Source organism: Triticum urartu, chromosome 6 (assembly GCF_003073215.2).
Source record: "Triticum urartu cultivar G1812 chromosome 6, Tu2.1, whole genome shotgun sequence".
NCBI lineage: Eukaryota > Viridiplantae > Streptophyta > Magnoliopsida > Poales > Poaceae > Triticum > Triticum urartu.
The window spans coordinates 459,124,504-459,142,660 of record NC_053027.1 but is presented as its reverse complement, the minus strand read 5'-3'; positions in this window follow the sequence as shown (position 1 = coordinate 459,142,660).

Sequence of the window (18,157 nt, the reverse complement as noted above, 5' to 3'; positions counted from 1 at the left end):
AAACATCCATAACTACTAAAGATCATTAAGGTAAAACCCAACCATAGCATTAAAGTATCAAGTCCTCTTTATTCCCATACGCCATAAGCCACTTATCCGTGTTTGTGTTTCCATCACCCACGCAACGCAGACAATAAGCAAACCATGAACATATTGCAAACCCTATAACGGGGATCCCTCGCGCTTGGGCGACACGTAGAGCACCATAGGACAGCACCAATAATAAAACATGCAACTCAAACCAATCACAATCACTAATCAACCAATAGGACAAAACAGATCTACTCAAACATCATTTGATAGCCATACATCATTGGGAAATAATATATAGAGTTGAGAACCATGTTCAAGTAGGTATTATAGCGGGGAGAAGAGGTGTTACACCGCTGCATAGAGGGGGAGAGTTGGTGAAGATGGCAGCGAAGTTGTTGGTGTAGATCGTCGTCACGATGATGGCCCCGGCGGCGTTCCGGTGCCACCGGGAGAGAGGGGGAGAGAGCCCCCTCCTTCTTCTTGTTCTTCCTTGACCTTCCCCTAGATGGGAGAAGGGTTTCCCCTATAGTCCATGGCATCCATGGCGGCATAGGGGTGGGAGCCCCTCCGAGATTGGATCTCTCTCTCTCTCTCTGTTTCCTTCTATTTCTGCGCTCTCTATTTCTGGCCTTTCACTGTTTCTTAAATTCCCGGAGATACCTAACTCCGATTGGGCTGAAATTTTAACACGATTTTTATCCTGATATTAGCTTTCTTGCGCTGAAGAAGGGCAACAACCGCCTTATGGGGTGGCCACAAGGGCCCATGATGCGCCCCCTGCCTTGTGGCCCCCCTCCGGAATCATCTCGCGTTGATTATTTTTCCCAAAATTCACATATATATATATATATATATATTCCAAAAAATTCTCCGTAAGTTTTTTCACGTTTGGACTCCGTTTGATATGGATTTTCTCTGAAACGAAAAACATGCAACAACAGGAACTGACACTGGGTACTGGATCAATATGTTAGTCCAAGAAAATCATACAAATTGTTGCCAAAAGTATGTAAAGGTTGTAGAATATTGGCATGGAACAATTAAAAATTATAGATACGACGGAGACGTATCAACATCCCCAAGCTTAATTCCTGCTTGTCCTTGAGTAGGTAATTCCGGTGTCATAGTTTGGATAATATTGCTTTCAACATTAATGGGCGTACCTGAGATATAATGTTTTATTCGTTGCCCATTAAGAACTTTCGGGTTAGTACCTTCGGCATTATTTATTTTGATAGCTCTAGATCGATAAACCTCCTCGATAACAGAGGGTCCTTCCCATTTGGAGAGGAGTTTTCCTGCACAGAATCTGAAACGAGAGTTGTACAAAAGAACATACTCTCCAACCTTGAACTCATGCTTTTGGATTCTTTTATCATGCCATCTTTTAACTTTTTCTTTAAATAACTTGTCATTTTCATAACCATGGGTTCTCCATTCATCTAATGAGCTAATGTCAAATAACCTCTTCTCGCCAACAAGTTTGAAATCATAGTTGAGTTCTTTAATTGCCCAATAAGCTTTATCTTCTAACTCAAGAGGCAAATGACAAGCTTTTCCATAAACCATTTTATAAGGATAGATACCCATAGGATTTTTATATGTTGTTCTATAAGCCCAAAGTGCATCATCTAATTTCTTAGACCAATTCTTCTGGGACCTATTGACAGTATTTTGTAAAATTAATTTTATTTCTCTATTGCTAAGTTCAACTTGACCACTAGACTAAGGATGATAGGGTGATGCAATTCTATGGTTAACATCATACTTGGCAAGCATTTTACAAAAAGCACCATGAATAAAGTGTGAACTACCATCAGTCATTAAATATCTAGGGACTCCAAACCTTGGGAAAATAACTTCTTTAAGCATTTTAATAGAGGTGTTTTGATCAGCACTACTAGTTGGAATAGCTTCTACCCACTTAGTAACATAATCAATAGCAACCAAAATATTAGTGTACTCATTAGAGGAAGGAAAAGGTCCCATGTAATCAAATCCCCAAACATCAAATGGTTCAACAGCAAGAGAATAATTCATAGGCATTTCCTTATGCTTACCAATATTACCAATTCTTTGACATTCATCACAAGATAAAACAAACTTACGGGCAACCTTGAAGAGAGTAGGCTGATACATCCATTTTGCATCATGTTTTCTTACTGTTATATACAATGTTTTTATCCATAATAATGCTTTTTGGAGTAATTCTAATGCCTTTTCTCTCATAATTTGCAAGGAACACACCAAGAGGGAGAATTCCGGCAGCTGGAAATCTAGACCTGGAAAGCTACGTCAGGCCACCAATTATGCACAACTCCAAATGAGCTGAAACTTCACGGAGATTTTTTATGGATTATTTAATAAATACTGGAGCCAATAAACACCAGAGGGGTCCACCAGGTGGGCACAACCCACCTGGGTGCGCCAGCCCCCCAGGCGTGCCCTGGTGGGTTGTAGCCTCCTCGGCCCACCTCCGGTGCCCATCTTTTGGTATATAAGTCATTTTGACCTAGAAAAAAATAAAGAGAAGACTTTCTGAATGAAGCGCCGCCGCCTCGAGGCGGAACTTGGGCAGGAGCACTTTTGCCCTTCGGCGGAGCGATTCCGCCGGGGGAACTTCCCTCCCGGAGGGGGAAATCATCGTCATCATCATCACCAACAACTCTCCCATCTTGGGGAGGGCAATCTCCATCAACATCTTCAACATCACCATCTCCTCTCAAACCCTAGTTCATCTCTTGTGTTCAATCTTGTTACCGGAACTATAGATTAGTGCTTGTGGGTGACTAGTAGTGTTGATTACATCTTGTAGTTGATTACTATATGGTTTATTTGGTGGAAGATTATATGTTGAGATCCATTATGCTATTTAATAATCCTCTGATCATGAACATGTTTATCATTTATGAGTAATTACTTTTGTTCTTGAGGTCACGGGAGAAATCATGTTCCAAGTAATCATGTGAACTAGATATGTGTTTGATATTTTGATAGTATGTATGTTGTTATTCCCTTAGTGGTGTCATGTGAACGTCGACTACCTGACACTTCACCATATTTGGGACTAAGGGAATGCATTGTGGAGTATAAATTAGATGGTGGGTTGCGAGAGTGACAGAAGCTTAAACCCCAGTTTATGCGCTATTCTGTAAGGGACCGATTGGATCCAAAAGTTTAATGATGTGGTTAGAATTTATTCTTAATACTTTTATCGTAGTTGTGGATGCTTGCGAGAGGGTTAATCATAAGTAGGAGGTTTGTTCAAGTAAGAACAACAGCTAAGCACCGGTCCACCCACATATCAAATTATCAAAGTAGCGAACACAAATCGAACCAACATGATGAAAGTGACTAGATGAAAATCCCGTGTACCCTCAAGAACGCTTTGCTTATCATAGGAGACTGTTTTGGCCTGTCCTTTGCCTCAAAAGGATTGGGCTACCTTGCTGCACTTTTGTTACTACTATTGTTACTTGCTCGTTACAAATTATCTTGCTATCAAACTGCTCCGTTACTTACAATTGCAGCACTTGCAGACATTGCCTTACTGAAAACTACTTGTCACTTCCTTCTGCTCCTCGTTGGGTTCGACACACTTACTTATCGAGAAGAGCTACAATTGACCCCCTATACTTGTGGGTCACAATAGGCCAATAAAATCTGGATTGCAATACCTTGTGAGCAGTTCTGTCACCCGCATGATGTCCTCCATAAGCTTCGGAGTGACATTTCCATAGGATTTGTTCCTGTTCATGCCGAGGTACACAACATCTAATAATACCATCTACTCCTTCTTTATGAAGATGTGGGTCATCCCAAAAGTAGTATCTTAAATCATAGAAGAACTTTTTCTTTTGTTGGTATGTGAAGCTAGGTGGTAGGTATTTGGCAACAATATAATTAGCATAGTCAGCATACCAAGGTGTACTATTAGAAACATTTATTGCAGCTAATTGCTCATCAGGAAAACTATCATCAATAGGTAGTGTGTCATCAAGAACATTCTCCAACCTAGACAAGTTATTAGCTACGAGGTTCTCCGCTCCTTTTCTATCAGTGATATGCAAATAAAATTCTTGTAGCAAGAGAACCCATCGAATAAGCCTAGGTTTGGCATCTTTATTTTCCATAAGATACTTTATTGCAGCATGATCAGTATGAACAATTACTTTTGAATCTACAATATAGGATCTAAATTTATCATAAGCAAACACCACTGCTAGAAATTCTTTTTCAGTAGTACCATAATTTCTTTGTGCACTATGTAGAGTTTTACTTGAGTAGTGAATAACCTTTAGTTTCTTATCAACTCTTTGTCCTAGAACAACACCTACAGCATAATCACTAGCATCACACATAATTTCAAAAGGCAAGTTCCAATCAGGTGGCTGAACAATAGGTAAAGAAATTAAGGCTTTCTTGAGTGTTTCGAAGGCTTCTAAACAATCATCATAAAAAAACAAAAGGAATATCCTTTTGCAAAATATTTGTAAGAGGCCTAGAAATTTTAGAGACGTCTTTGATAGATCTCCTATAGAAACCAGCATGACCAAGGAAACTATGAATACCTTTGATATCTTTAGGACATGGCATTTTCTCAATTGCGTCAACCTTAGATTTGTCCACCTCAATACCTCTTTCAGAAATTTTATGGCCCAAAACAATACCTTCATTAACCATAAAGTGGCACTTCTCCCAATGCAAGACAAGATTGGTTTGCTCACATCTCTGCAAAACTCGATCAAGATTGCTTAAACAATCATCAAAAGACTTCCCATAAACAGAAAAGTCATCCATGAAAACATCAACAATCTTTTCATAAAAGTCAGAGAATATAGCAGTCATACATCTTTGAAAGGTGGCAGGTGCATTGCATAAACCAAAAGGCATACGTCTATAAGCATAAGTTCCAAAAGGACAAGTAAAAGTGGTCTTTTCTTGATCAGGTTGAGAAACAAGTATTTATGAAAACCCAGAATATCCATCAAGGAAGCAAAAATGTGTATGCTTAGATAATATTTCTAGTATTTGATCAATAAAAGGCAGAGGGTAATGATCTTTTCTAGTTGCTTTGTTTAATTTCCTAAAATCAATTACCATTCTATAGCCTGTAATAATTCTTTGTGGAATAAGTTCACTCTTATCATTAGGAACAACAGTGATACCTCCTTTCTTAGGGACACAATGAACATGACTTACCCATCTACTATCAGCTATAGGATAGATTATACTTGCTTCCAGAAGTTTCAATATTTCCGTTCTTACCTTTTCTTTCATTTTCGGATTTAACCGATGTTGGTGATCAACAACGGGTTTAGCATCAGGTTCCATATTAATCTTGTGCTGACATAGAGTGGGACTGATGCCCTTAAGATCATCAGGAGTATATCCAATAGCAGCTCGGTGCTTTCTTAGAACTTTCAATAATCTTTCTTCTTCATGTTCTGAAAGGTTAGCACTAATAATAATAGGATAAATCCTTTTCTCATTGAGATAAGCATATTTCAAAGTGTCTGGCAATTGTTTTAATCCAAACACAGGATCACCTTTAGGTGGAGGAGGACCTCCTAGAGTTTCAACAGGAAAATTGTGTTTAAGCAGAGGATTTTGTTCAAAAAAATCTTATCTATTTCATTTCTTTCATGCATATGCATATCATTCTCTTGGTCTAGAAAATATTGTTCTAAAGGATCAGTAGGAGGTACAAAAATAGAAGCAAGACCGATAATTTCATCCTTACTAGGCAATTCTTTTTTATGAGGTTTTCTACTAAACTTGGAAAAATTGAACTCATGAGACTCATCACCAAAGCTAACACCGACAGTTTGTTTCTCAAAATCTATTTTAGCATTAACGGTGTTTAAGAAAGGTGTACCAACGATAATGGGGCAAAATTCATCCTGTGGGGAACCAAGAACAAGAAAATCAGTAGGGTATATTATTTTCCCACACAAGACTTCAGCATCTCTAACAATCCAAAGTGGTGTGATGGTGTCTCTGTTAGCAAATTTAATAGTAACATCTATGTCTTCTATTTCAGCGAGTGCTATGTCATTCAGAATTTCTTGATATAAGGTAAAAGTAATAGCACCCACACTAGCACCTATGTCACATAAACCATGATAACAGTGATCTCCTATTGGAACTGAGACAACGGGCACAACGTGCCTATGTTTATCTTTCCCATCGGGTTTGGCAATTCTAGCAGCTTCACCAACGAAGTAAATAACATGCCCATCAATATTATCGCCAAGAGATCTTTAACCATAGCAACACTAGGTTCTACCTTGATTTGTTGAGCTGGTTTAGGTGATGTAATATTACTTTTATTGACCATGGTTGAAACTTTAGCATGTTCCTTTATCCTAACAGGGAAAGGTGGTTTTTTCAATATAAGCAGTAGGAACAACCGGATCAACATTATAGATGATTGTTTCATCTTTAGCAACTACCGGTTCTTTAATTTCTTCTTTAATAGGTGGGTGATATTTAAACCACTTCTCTTTAGGGAGATCAACATGAGTAGCAAAAGATTCACAAAAGGAGGCAACTATCTCAGAGTCAAGTCCATATTTAGTGCTAAACTTTTGGAAAGCATCGGTTGTAACGATCCGACCTCAGGCGGTCAAATCTGTGTGCATAAGTGTCATACCTAGATCGGTAATGCTGACACACACAATACTCGAGGATTTATAACAGAGTTCAATCACACACTTATTACATCGAATGTCTCAAAAGAGAACTTATTACAATAATATGGCTGAAGTCCATCTAAATAAGATAACAGCAGAAGCTTCAAAGGTAAATGAGTCCATCAAATCCAACGGCATAGCTAAGTGCATGACAATGACCTAGCACACCTTACTCTTCTTCTGAAAACTCTGCAACATAATACGTTGCAGCCTATGTAGGTCAGCACATGGAATATGCTGGCAAGATAACACTATAGAGCAATGAACAAGTAACAGCTATAACTATATGCATATATGGCTGGTGGAGGCTCTATGGTTATCATTTGCATAAAGCTAGGTTTTCCCTACAACAAAGGAATATATTTTATTTATCTACAAAGTTTGTTGAAAGTATTGAGAAGGTTCCTCCAACTCAATCCCAATTAAAAGTAATAATCAACAACCCAACAAATTAATTAAGTAAAGTGATGAGATCAATTCAATAATTCAGGTACCAGATACTCAAGATGTCCATAGCCGGGGACGCGGCTAATCATGATTAGTTTGTACACTCTGCAGAGGTTTGCGCACTTTTCCCCACAAGACTCGATCTCCTCCATTTGATTTCTCGCATTGCATCATGTTTGAGAAACGGATGACCGAAACACAGTCTTTCCTAAGAGGTCCCCTTAACCGATAGATAGGCCGGTACACCTACAATTCCCCTACATCTGCTAGACCATCATGGAAAGGTTTCCCATAACTTACTCAACCATGCCCGAGCCCATAATGGCATGTGGCTGCACACGGAAGTTTCTAGCCTGAATAATCTTATGATCCCTTAGAGCCTGGGTGGCAAACCATAGGATGATCACACGGGTACTCCGGGATATCCCAGGACAACACTGGATTACTCCAGGTGCCCAGACAACCACTGGGTGCTCCAGGGTGCCTCAACCAATCCACCCAGATGTGTATTAAAGTAGCCACCTTAAGTTAACCATTAATTAAAACTCTCACATCTGTCATGGATCACTCAAACCAAACCACATCTACGAGCATAGCATAGCAATATAAGCATAACGTAGTAACACCCAGGGTTTGATATGAAAAAGGCAATAGGTTCTACCTCATCAACTACTTCCCAATACCCACATGTTAAACAAGTCCTACTCATGCAGTGTTTGAGGGTGGGTTGAAACTAATGCATAAAAACTGGGTATTAAAGGGATATGATCAAAGTGTTACTTGCCTTGCTGATGATCTGAAAACCCTAGTGACTCGTAGTAGCATGCTTCGCACTTCGGAAACTCTATCGTGAACAAACAATAGCATACATAAGCACTCAAGCATAAGATGCAAGGGAAAAACTCAAGAGAAGAGATCCAAACTGAAAGTTCAATTGAAGAGCTTTGATTTGCAAAAAGAATCAATCGAATCGGAGCTATGAAACTCAAACTATGATCAAAAGAAGTTAAAATTCAAATCTGCTTGAAACCAAATTTTAAATTGTCAAAATCATGTTCAAGTTGATTATCTGGAAAGAGGGGAACAAGACAAAGATTTTGGTGTTGGTTTCACTGGATTTGGACAAACGAGTAAAAAGTAGCGAGGGTTTGAAGATTAGGGACTAATCTATGATAAAAGTAATCGCGGATAGGTCCCTGGCCGAGAAATACTATAATAAAAAGAAAAATCTAGCGAATGAACGTTCGCTACGAAACCCTAATGAACGAAAACGTTCGCTACCGTGGATTAACGGACGAACGTCCGCAAATTAGAACCGATCGGAAATAAACCGATAGAAAACCCTAACCCTAAAATAAACTGAAAGAAAAACCAAATCGGTTTTTTTACCGGTTAACAGGAGAAAAACAACGACGAGGTCCGGTGTGGCTCTAGCGGCGAGGCCATGCGGCGGCGGCGGCAGCAACAGCGGCGCGGGCGGTGGCTTGCGGCGGCAGCACGGGACTCCTCCCGCGAGGAGGAAGGCGGCGGGGCAAGGTGGGCTGGCCTGGCTCGGCTCGGCCTTCGGCCCAGTCGGGGGACGAAACTTTTTTTAGAAATAAATTTTGCCAGAAAGAAAAATCCTAATAAAATATAAAAAAATAAAAACACCAAAAAAATCACAGTCTAAATCTAATATTTAGAACAAAGTGAACATTTTTTTGGCCTAAAAAATGCATATTTTTCTAATTTCAAATAAAATAGCAAATAAAATATTGATTTTATTTTAAAATTTCTCCTCCGATATTCCTCTCTTTTGAAGAAGTCATTTTATCTTCTCTCATTTATTTTTATTATTTGAAATAATTGGAGAGAAAAATATTAAAATCAATTTGATCCGCTTTTCAAATTTGAGAAAATTCAAATATGAAAATTTGTGAAATCCCCAACTCTCTCCTTGGGTCCTTGAGTTGCTTAAGATTTCCAGGATCTCAACCAAAATGCAAATAAAATATGATATGCATATGATGACCTATGTATAACATCCAAATTGAAAATTGGGATGTTACAAACCTACCCCCCTTAAGATGAATCTCGCCCTCGAGATTCGGGTTGGCTAGAGAATAGGTGTGGGTGGTCTTTCCGTAGGTCTTCTTCTCGCTCCCAGGTGGCTTCTTCCTCGGTATGGTGGCTCCATTGAACTTTGCGAAACTTGATAACCTTGCTGCGTGTAACTCGGCTGGCAAACTCGAGAATCTTGACGGGTTTCTCCTCGTAGGTTAGTTCATTATCCAATTGAATTTCTTCTAGGGGCACTGTATCTCTCAGAGGAATATCGGTCATCTCAGCATGACACTTCTTCAACTAGGAAACGTGAAACACATCATGAACTCCTGACAATCCTTCGGGTAATTCCAACTTGTAGGCAACTTCTCCCATACGCTCCAAAACTCGGTACGGTCCTACAAATCTCGGGGCTAACTTTCCCTTAACTCCAAATCGTTTAACTCCTCGGAAAGGTGACACACGAATATATGCTATGTCTCCAATCTCATAGACTACCTCCTTGCGTTTACGGCATAACTCTTCTGCCTGGACTGGGCTACCTTCAATCTATCACGGATCAACTTAATCTTCTCTTCAGACTCCTTAATCAAATCTGATCCAAACAACTGACGATCTCCGACTTCATCCCACATCAAAGGTGTCCTGCACCTTCTTCCATACAAAGCTTCGAAAGGGGATATCTTCAAACTAGCCTGGTAATTGTTGTTGTATGAGAACTCTGCGTAAGGCAAATTGTCATCCCAACAAGATCCATAATCTAGCGCACAAGCTCTCAACATGTCCTCCAGAATCTGATTGACTCTCTCGGTCTGTCCATCTGTCTGCGGATGAAAGGCTGTACTGAACTCTAACCTAGTACCCAAAGTCTGGTGCAGCTGATTCCAAAACTTCGAGGTAAGTTGTGTTCCTCTATCTAATACGATGGTCCTCGAAACTCCATGCAGGTATACGATCCTGGTCATGTATATCTTGGCCAACTTCACGCTCGTATAAGTGGTTTTCCCGGGAATGAAGTGAGCCATTTTGGTCAAGCGATCAACTACTGCCCAGATGGAATCATAACCTGATCGTGTCCTGGGTAATCCGGTGATGAAATCCATGCCAAGATTGTCCCACTTCCATTCGGGTATTGTCATAGGCTGAAGTAACCCTGCTGGCTTCTGATGTTCTGCCTTCACTCTCTGACATACATCACCTACTGCTACATACTCGGCAATATCCTTTTTCATACCTGTCCACCAGAACATTCCTTCAAATCCAAATACATCTTGGTGTTTCCGGGGTGAATTGAGTATGGCGAGTCATGGGCTTCCCGAAGTATTAACTTCCTGATCTCCGCATTATTGGGCACGTATACTCGATCCTCAAACCATAACATTTTGTGCTCATCCTCACGAAAACCCTTGGCTTTGCCTTTGCTCATTTTCTCCTTTATCTCAGCAATTTCCTTATCATCCTTTTGAGCTTCTCGATTCTTTACCAATAATGTAGACTGAACCTCCATTGCTGCAACAAAACCTCTTGGAACTATCTCCAAACGAAGTTCCTTGAGATCTTCGACTAACTCCTGCGGTAATCCTCCGCTTACGAGGGTATTGAGATAACTCTTGCGGCTCAAAGCATCTGGTACGACATTGTCCTTTCCTGGATGATGATGTAGCTTCATATCATAATCCTTTATTAGTTCCATCCATCTCCTCTGTTTGAGATTCAACTCCTTCTGCGTGAAAATGTACTTCAAACTCTTATGATCCGTGTATACATCACAACGGTTTCCAATAAGAAAATGTCACCAGGTCTTGAGCGCATGCACTATGGCTGCTAACTCCAAATCATGTGTGGCATAATTCAACTCATGCGGTCAAAGCTGATGTGAAGCATATGAAACAACTCTTCTGTCCTGCATAAGTACACCTCCAAGTCCTAAGCGAGAAGCGTCGCAATACACTTGGAAATCCTTGCGTATATCCAGAAGAATCAACACTGGGGCTGTAACTAAACGTTTCTTCAACTCTTGAAAACTGGCTTCACATTCCTCAGTCCATTTGAACTTGGTGTCCTTCTTCAACAACTCTGTAATGGGTTTCGCAATCTTGGAAAAATTCTCAATGAACTGTCTATATTATCCTGCGAGTCCCAGAAAACTGTGGATCTCTCCAACTGAGGTGGGTCCCAACCACTCAGTGACAGACTGAACCTTTGTAGGGTCTACTGCTATACCTTCTCCTGATATAACATGTCCAAGAAATCCAACTTACTTCAACCAAAACTCACATTTGCCGAACTTGGCATATAATTGATGTTCCCTAAGCTTCTCGGGAACTAATCGCAAATGTTCCTTGTGTTCCTCTTCATTCTTCAAGTACACCAAAATATCATCAATGAACACCACAACAAACTTATCCAAAAACTCCATGAACACCTTGTTCATCATACTCATAAAATAGGCAGGGGCATTAGTCAATCCAAAAGACATGACCATGTACTCATATAGCCCGTACCTTGTGGTAAAAGCTGTCTTAGGTATATCCTGTTCTCGGATCTTCAACTAGTGGTATCCTGATCGAAGATCAATCTTGGAGAATACTTTGGCTCCCTGCAGCTGGTCAAACAAATCGTTGATCATTGGTAGTGGGTATTTGTTCTTGATCGTCACTTCATTCAGTGCCCGATAATCAACAACCATTCTCAAAGATCCATCCTTCTTCTCAACTAAGAGCACTAGGGCTCCCCACGGTGATGAACTTGGTCGGATATAACCTTTCTCCAATAACTCCTTAATCTGCTTCTTAATTTCCTCCAGATCATTTGCGGGCATCCGGTACGGTCTCTTCGATATTGGTCTGGTGCCTGGCAGCAGCTCTATCAAAAACTCCATGTCTCGATCTAGCGGCATGCTTGGTAATTCCTCTGGAAATACATCTGGGTAATCCTTTACAACTGGAACTTCTTCCTAAACAACTCCCGAGAGGGAATTTACTTGAGTCCTCTTTGGCGCATGCCTGGATACATACTTAATCCTCTTTCCCTCCGGGGTGGTTAGTAGAATTGACTTACTAGCACAATCGATATTTTCTCCATACATCGATAGCCAATCCATGCCTAGTATCACATCCAATCCTTGTGACTCCAAGATTATTAGGTCGGAGGGGAAAACATGCCTACCTATGGCTAATGGCATCTGAAAACATCCTCTGCTTGCCATATACTCCGCTCCAGGTGAGCTTACTAACATAGGTGTCTTAAGGGCTTTGCTGGGCAACTTATACTTATCCACAAATCCCCTCGATATGTATGAATGCGATGCACCAGTGTCAAAAATAAAAGTAGCAGTAAATGACTTAATCAAAAACTTACCCATAACTGCATCTGGCTGTTCTTCAACGTCCTCCACGTCAACGTGGTTCACTTGTCCTCTGGTGAAAGGGTTGGGATTTTTCCCAGAGCTTCCATTTCCATTTCCATTCTTTGTTTCAGGACACTCGGTGGCATAGTGTCTAGTCTTCCCACACTTGAAACAGGTAATGTGACTTAGATCCTTCCTGGCGGGTGTTGCTGGGTTGGAGCGGTTCTGACCGTTGTTTCCTCCATTCCCATTTCCATTCTTAGGGCCATTGTGGTTATATGAACTCCCTCCATTGTGGGTATGGCCTCCATGGTTATGATGGGTATGTACTCCCGAGTTCGGGGTAAAACAAGGCTTCTGCTGAGCTCCAGAATTGTACTTCCCCTGTCCATACTTCCTTTTGCGGCTCTCTATCCGTTGCTGCTTGCCTTCGATCATAAGGGCCTTATCTACCAACTCCTTGTAGTTAGCAAATGTTGCCACCATCAACTGCATACTCAGCTCATCATTTAGCCCTTCCATAAACTTCTCCTTCTTTGCGGCATCTATGGCCACATCATCTGGGGCATAGCGGGCTAATTTGCTGAACTCATCCATGTATTGTGCCACGGTACGATTTCCCTGGCACAAGTTGCGAAACTCACGCTTATTCATACTCATAGCTCTGGTTGAGACATGGGATGTGCAGAAAGCTTGCTGAAACTGATCCCATGCGACATTGGCTATGGGAAAAGTGGCTATGTAATTCTCCCACCATGAGGCTGCGGGTCCATTCAATTGATGTGCGGCAAACCGCACCTTCTCGGCATCTGTGCAACCTGTGGTGGTCAGCTCCCTTCCAATCCTGCGGAGCCAGTCATCAGCAACAATCGGCTCGGTGCTACTGGGAAACACCGGCGGATTCAACCTCAGAAAATGGGCTAAGTTGTCAACTGGAGGTGGTGGCGGCGGATTGTTGTTGTTGTTGCCTTGGTTCTAGACTAACAACTGCATCAAGGCATTCTGTTGTTGGATCAACTGAGTGAGCTCCGGTGGGAACAAAATCCGGGATCATGTCTCGGAGGCATCTGATAGGTTTAGAGGGGTGAGAATAGAATAGAGTGGGGTCTAAAGGGAAGTCACTACCCATATGCACATGAGACAAACACATTCATTATCACACCACTCAATTCAAACACGAGCATACAATCGATCTAATCTACCGTTACAAAATACTCGGACTATTGCTATATACATGGGGGAATACTACTGATAGTATGGTGGCCGACTAGAAACTTTGATCGGTGGAAGACTCCATGATATCTGCTCTAGCTTCGTCTTCATAATCATCATCACTATCGGGGTCGGAGTCGGTGTCATCGATGATGATGTAATCTTCGAGATGGTCGTCCTCCTCTGGTTTGGTATCTCCCATGAATATTGCTAGCTTCTTCTTCAGGTCTTCATTCTTCTCCAGTAGTACTGCAATTTCTTCTTCATATCCATCACGTGTAGACTTGATTTCCTCTTCTAGCTCCATGTTCCTAGTCATCAACTTCCTCATCTCTATCATGTTGGCGCACATCTGGTTCTCCTGACGACGAATGTGTTGGTTTAACTCCTGGATGTAGGCTGCAATGGATTTACCCCTCCTGGTGCAAATCATCTCCCATTGCTCATCTCGGCGTCCACATATCTGGTAGATGGTGTCCTTAAGATCCTTGTGATATAATTCGCCGATGCGTCCCATGGTGATGTGGGCTGCCATGCTCTTTCCTAGACTCCAGGTTGGTGCATCAAAGGAAAACTCTATGGGCTCAGTAACTGGTGTGAATGTCCTTCCTGGAACATGTACTCAAATTGTCCAGCGCTCTTCTTCCAGTAGAGTGGCGGTGTAGGTCCCCGTGAAGCTTGGTATTCCGATGCTCAGGTACTTAGTGGCCTCCTTCAAGTGTCGTCCAAAAGGGGTGTCTTCATTCGGTTGAGCAAACTTGTTCCTTGGGTCCGCCATCTATAGAGTGGAAAGTGGAGAAGAGTCAGAAATGAGTAGAGAAGAGTGTCTTATGGCTCATCTTAATGGTCGCGTCCTACAGTCAGCGTGTGCTCTGATACCATCTTATAGCGATCCGACCTTAGGCGGTCAAATCTCTGTGCATAAGTGTCATCCCTGGATCGGTAATGCTGACACACACAGTACTCGATGATTTATAACAAATTTCAATCACATACTTATTACATCAAATGTCTCAAAAGAGAACTTATTACAATAATATGGCTGAAGGCCATCTAAATAAGATAACAACGGAAGCTTCGTAGGTAAATGAGTCCATCGACTCCAACGGCATAGCTGAGTGCATGTCAACGACCTAGCGCACCTTACTCTTCGTCTGAAAACTCTGCAACATAATACGTTGCAGCCTATGTAGGCCAGCAGCTATGTCGTTCGAGTTGATGGACTCATTTACCTTTGAAGCTTCCGTTGTTATCTTATTTAGATGGCCTTCAGCCATATTATTGTAATAAGTTCTCTTTTGAGACATTTGATGTAATAAGTGTGTGATTGAACTCTGTTATAAATCCTCGAATACTGTGTGTGTCAGCATTACCGATCTAGGGATGACACTTATGCACAGAGATTTGACCGCCTGAGGTCGGGTCGCTACATCGGTATTCATAAAATATTAAACACAATCAAACTTAAGCTTAATACCTAACTCTTTACCTTCTTCGAGTTCCCAATCTTCAGAGTTGCGTTTAATTCTTTCTGGAAGATCCCACCGAAAATCAATAGTCTTCTTCATAAAGGAACCGGTACAATAAGTATCGAGCACGGATCGATCACCATGAGAAAGCCGAGCATAAAAATTCTGAATGATAATTTCTCTTGAGAACTCATGATTGGGGCATGAATATGACATTGACTTAAGCCTACCCCAGGCTAGAGTGATACTTTCTCCTTCACGAGGCCAAAAATTATATATATAATTCTGATCACAATGAACTAGATGCATAGGATATTTTTTTGGTGAAACTCTAATTTCAATCGATTCCAATTCCAAGATCCAATATCATCGCATAGCCTATACCATGCCAATGATTTTCCCTTCAAAGATAAAGGGAGAAACTTCTTCTTAGCTTCATCTCCGGGTAAACCTTCAAGCTTAAATAATCCACAAATTTCTTCCACATATATCAAGTGCATATCAGGATGTTCGGTTCCATCTCCTCCTTAAGGATTAGCTAGCAGTTGTTCTATCATACCCGAAGGAATTTCATAACCAATATTTTCAGTAGGTGCAGTAGGATGAGGGTTGACTAATTTTGGTTCCGGTCAAGGTGAAGATACCCCGAATAAACCCCTCAAAGGATTGTTTTCCATAGTAACAAGTGACAGTAAATTTCAGCACATAGTAATAATTTTTCCTTACCAATTTCCACTTACCAAGAGCGCTTCACTCCCCAGGAACGGCGCCATAAAAGAGCCTTGATGACCCACAAGTATAGGGGATCAATCTTAGTCCTTTCGATAAGTAAGAGTGTCGAACCCAACGAGGAGCAGAAGGAAATGACAACCGGTTTTCAGTAACGTATTCTCTGCAAGCACTGAAATTATGAGTAACGGGTAGTTTGATAGCAAGATAATTTGTAACGAGCAAGTAACAATAGTAGTAACAAAGGTGCAGCAAGGTAGCCCAATCCTTTTGAGGCAAAAGACGGGCCAAAACGATCTCTTATGATAAGCAAAGCGTTCTTGAGGGTACACGGTAATTTCATCTAGTCACTTTCATCATGTTGGTTTGATTTGTGTTCGCTACTTTGATAATTTGATATGTGGGTGGACCGTTACTTAGTGTTCTTACTTGAACAAACCTCCTACTTATGATTAACCCCCTCGCAAGCATCCACAACTACGAGAAAAGTATTAAGAATAAATTCTAACCATAGCATTAAACTTTTGGATCCAGATCAGTCCCTTACGGAATAGCGCATAAACAAGGGTTTAAGCTTCTGTCACTATCGCAACCCATCATCTAATAACTACTCCAGAATGCATTCCCTTAAGCCAAAATATGGTGAAGTGTCATGCAGTAGACGTTCACATGACACCACAACATACATACCATCAAAATATCGAACACATATAAAATTCACATGATTACTTGCAACAAGATTTGTCCCATGACCTCAAGAACAAAAGTAACTACTCACAAAAGATAATCATGCTCAAGATTAGAGGGGTATTAAATATCATAATGGATCTGAACATATAATATTCCACCAAATAAACCATATAGTAATCAACTACAAGATGCAATCAACACTACTAGTCACCCACAAGTACCAATCTATAGTTCTGGTACAAAGATTGAACATAAGAGATGAACTAGGGTTTGAGAGGAGATGGTGATGTTGAAGATGTTGATGGAGATTTCCCTCCCCAGCATGGGAGAGTTGTTCGTGATTATGATGACGATGATTTCCCCCTCCTGGAGGGAAGTTCCCCCAACGGAATCGCTCCGTCGGAGGGCAAAAGTGCTCCTTGTTGGAAATATGCCCTAGAGGCAATAATAAAATGGTTATTATTGTGTTTCCTTGTTCATGATAATTGTCTATTGTTCATGCTATAATTGTATTAACTGGAAACCGTAATACATGTGTGAATACATAGACCACAACGTGTCCCTAGTAAGCCTCTAGTTGACTCGTTGATCAATAGATGGTCATGGTTTCCTGACCATGGACATTGGATGTCATTGATAACGGGATCACATCATTAGGAGAATGATTTCATGGACAAGACCCAATCTTAAGCATAGCACTAGATCGTGTAGTTCGTTTGCTAAAGCTTTTCTAATGTCAAGTATCATTTCCTTAGACCATGAGATTGTGCAACTCCCGGATGCCGTAGGAATGCTTTGGGTGCACCAAATGTCACAACGTAAATGGGTGGCTATAAAGGTGCATTACAGGTATCTCCGAAAGTGTCTGTTGGGTTGGCATGAATCGAGACTGGGATTTGTCACTCTGTATGACGGAGAGGTATCTCAGGGCCCACTCGGTAATGCATCATCATAATGAGCTCATTGTGACTAAGTAGTTGGTCATGGGATCATGCATTACGGAATGAGTAAAGTGACTTGCCGGTAACGAGATTGAACGAGGTATTGGGATACCGATGATCGAATCTCGGGCAAGTAACGTACCGATTGACAAAGGGAATTGTATACGGGGTTGCTTGAATCCTCGACATCGTGGTTCATCAGATAAGATCATCGTGGAACATGTGGGAGCCAACATGGGTATCCAGATCCCCCTGTTGGTTATTGGCCGGAGAGTTGTCTCGGTCATGTCTGCATGGTTCCCGAACATGTAGGGTCTACACACTTAAGGTTCGATGACGCTAGGGTTATTAGGAAGACTTGTATGTGATTACCGAATGTTGTTCGGAGTACTGGATGAGATCCCGGACGTCATGAGGAGTTCCGGAATAGTCTGGAGGTGAAGATTTATATATGAGAAGTCATCATACGGTCACCGGAAATATTCGGGGGTATGTCGGTATTGTACCGGGACCACCGGAGGGGTTCCGGGGGTCCACCGGGTGGGTCCA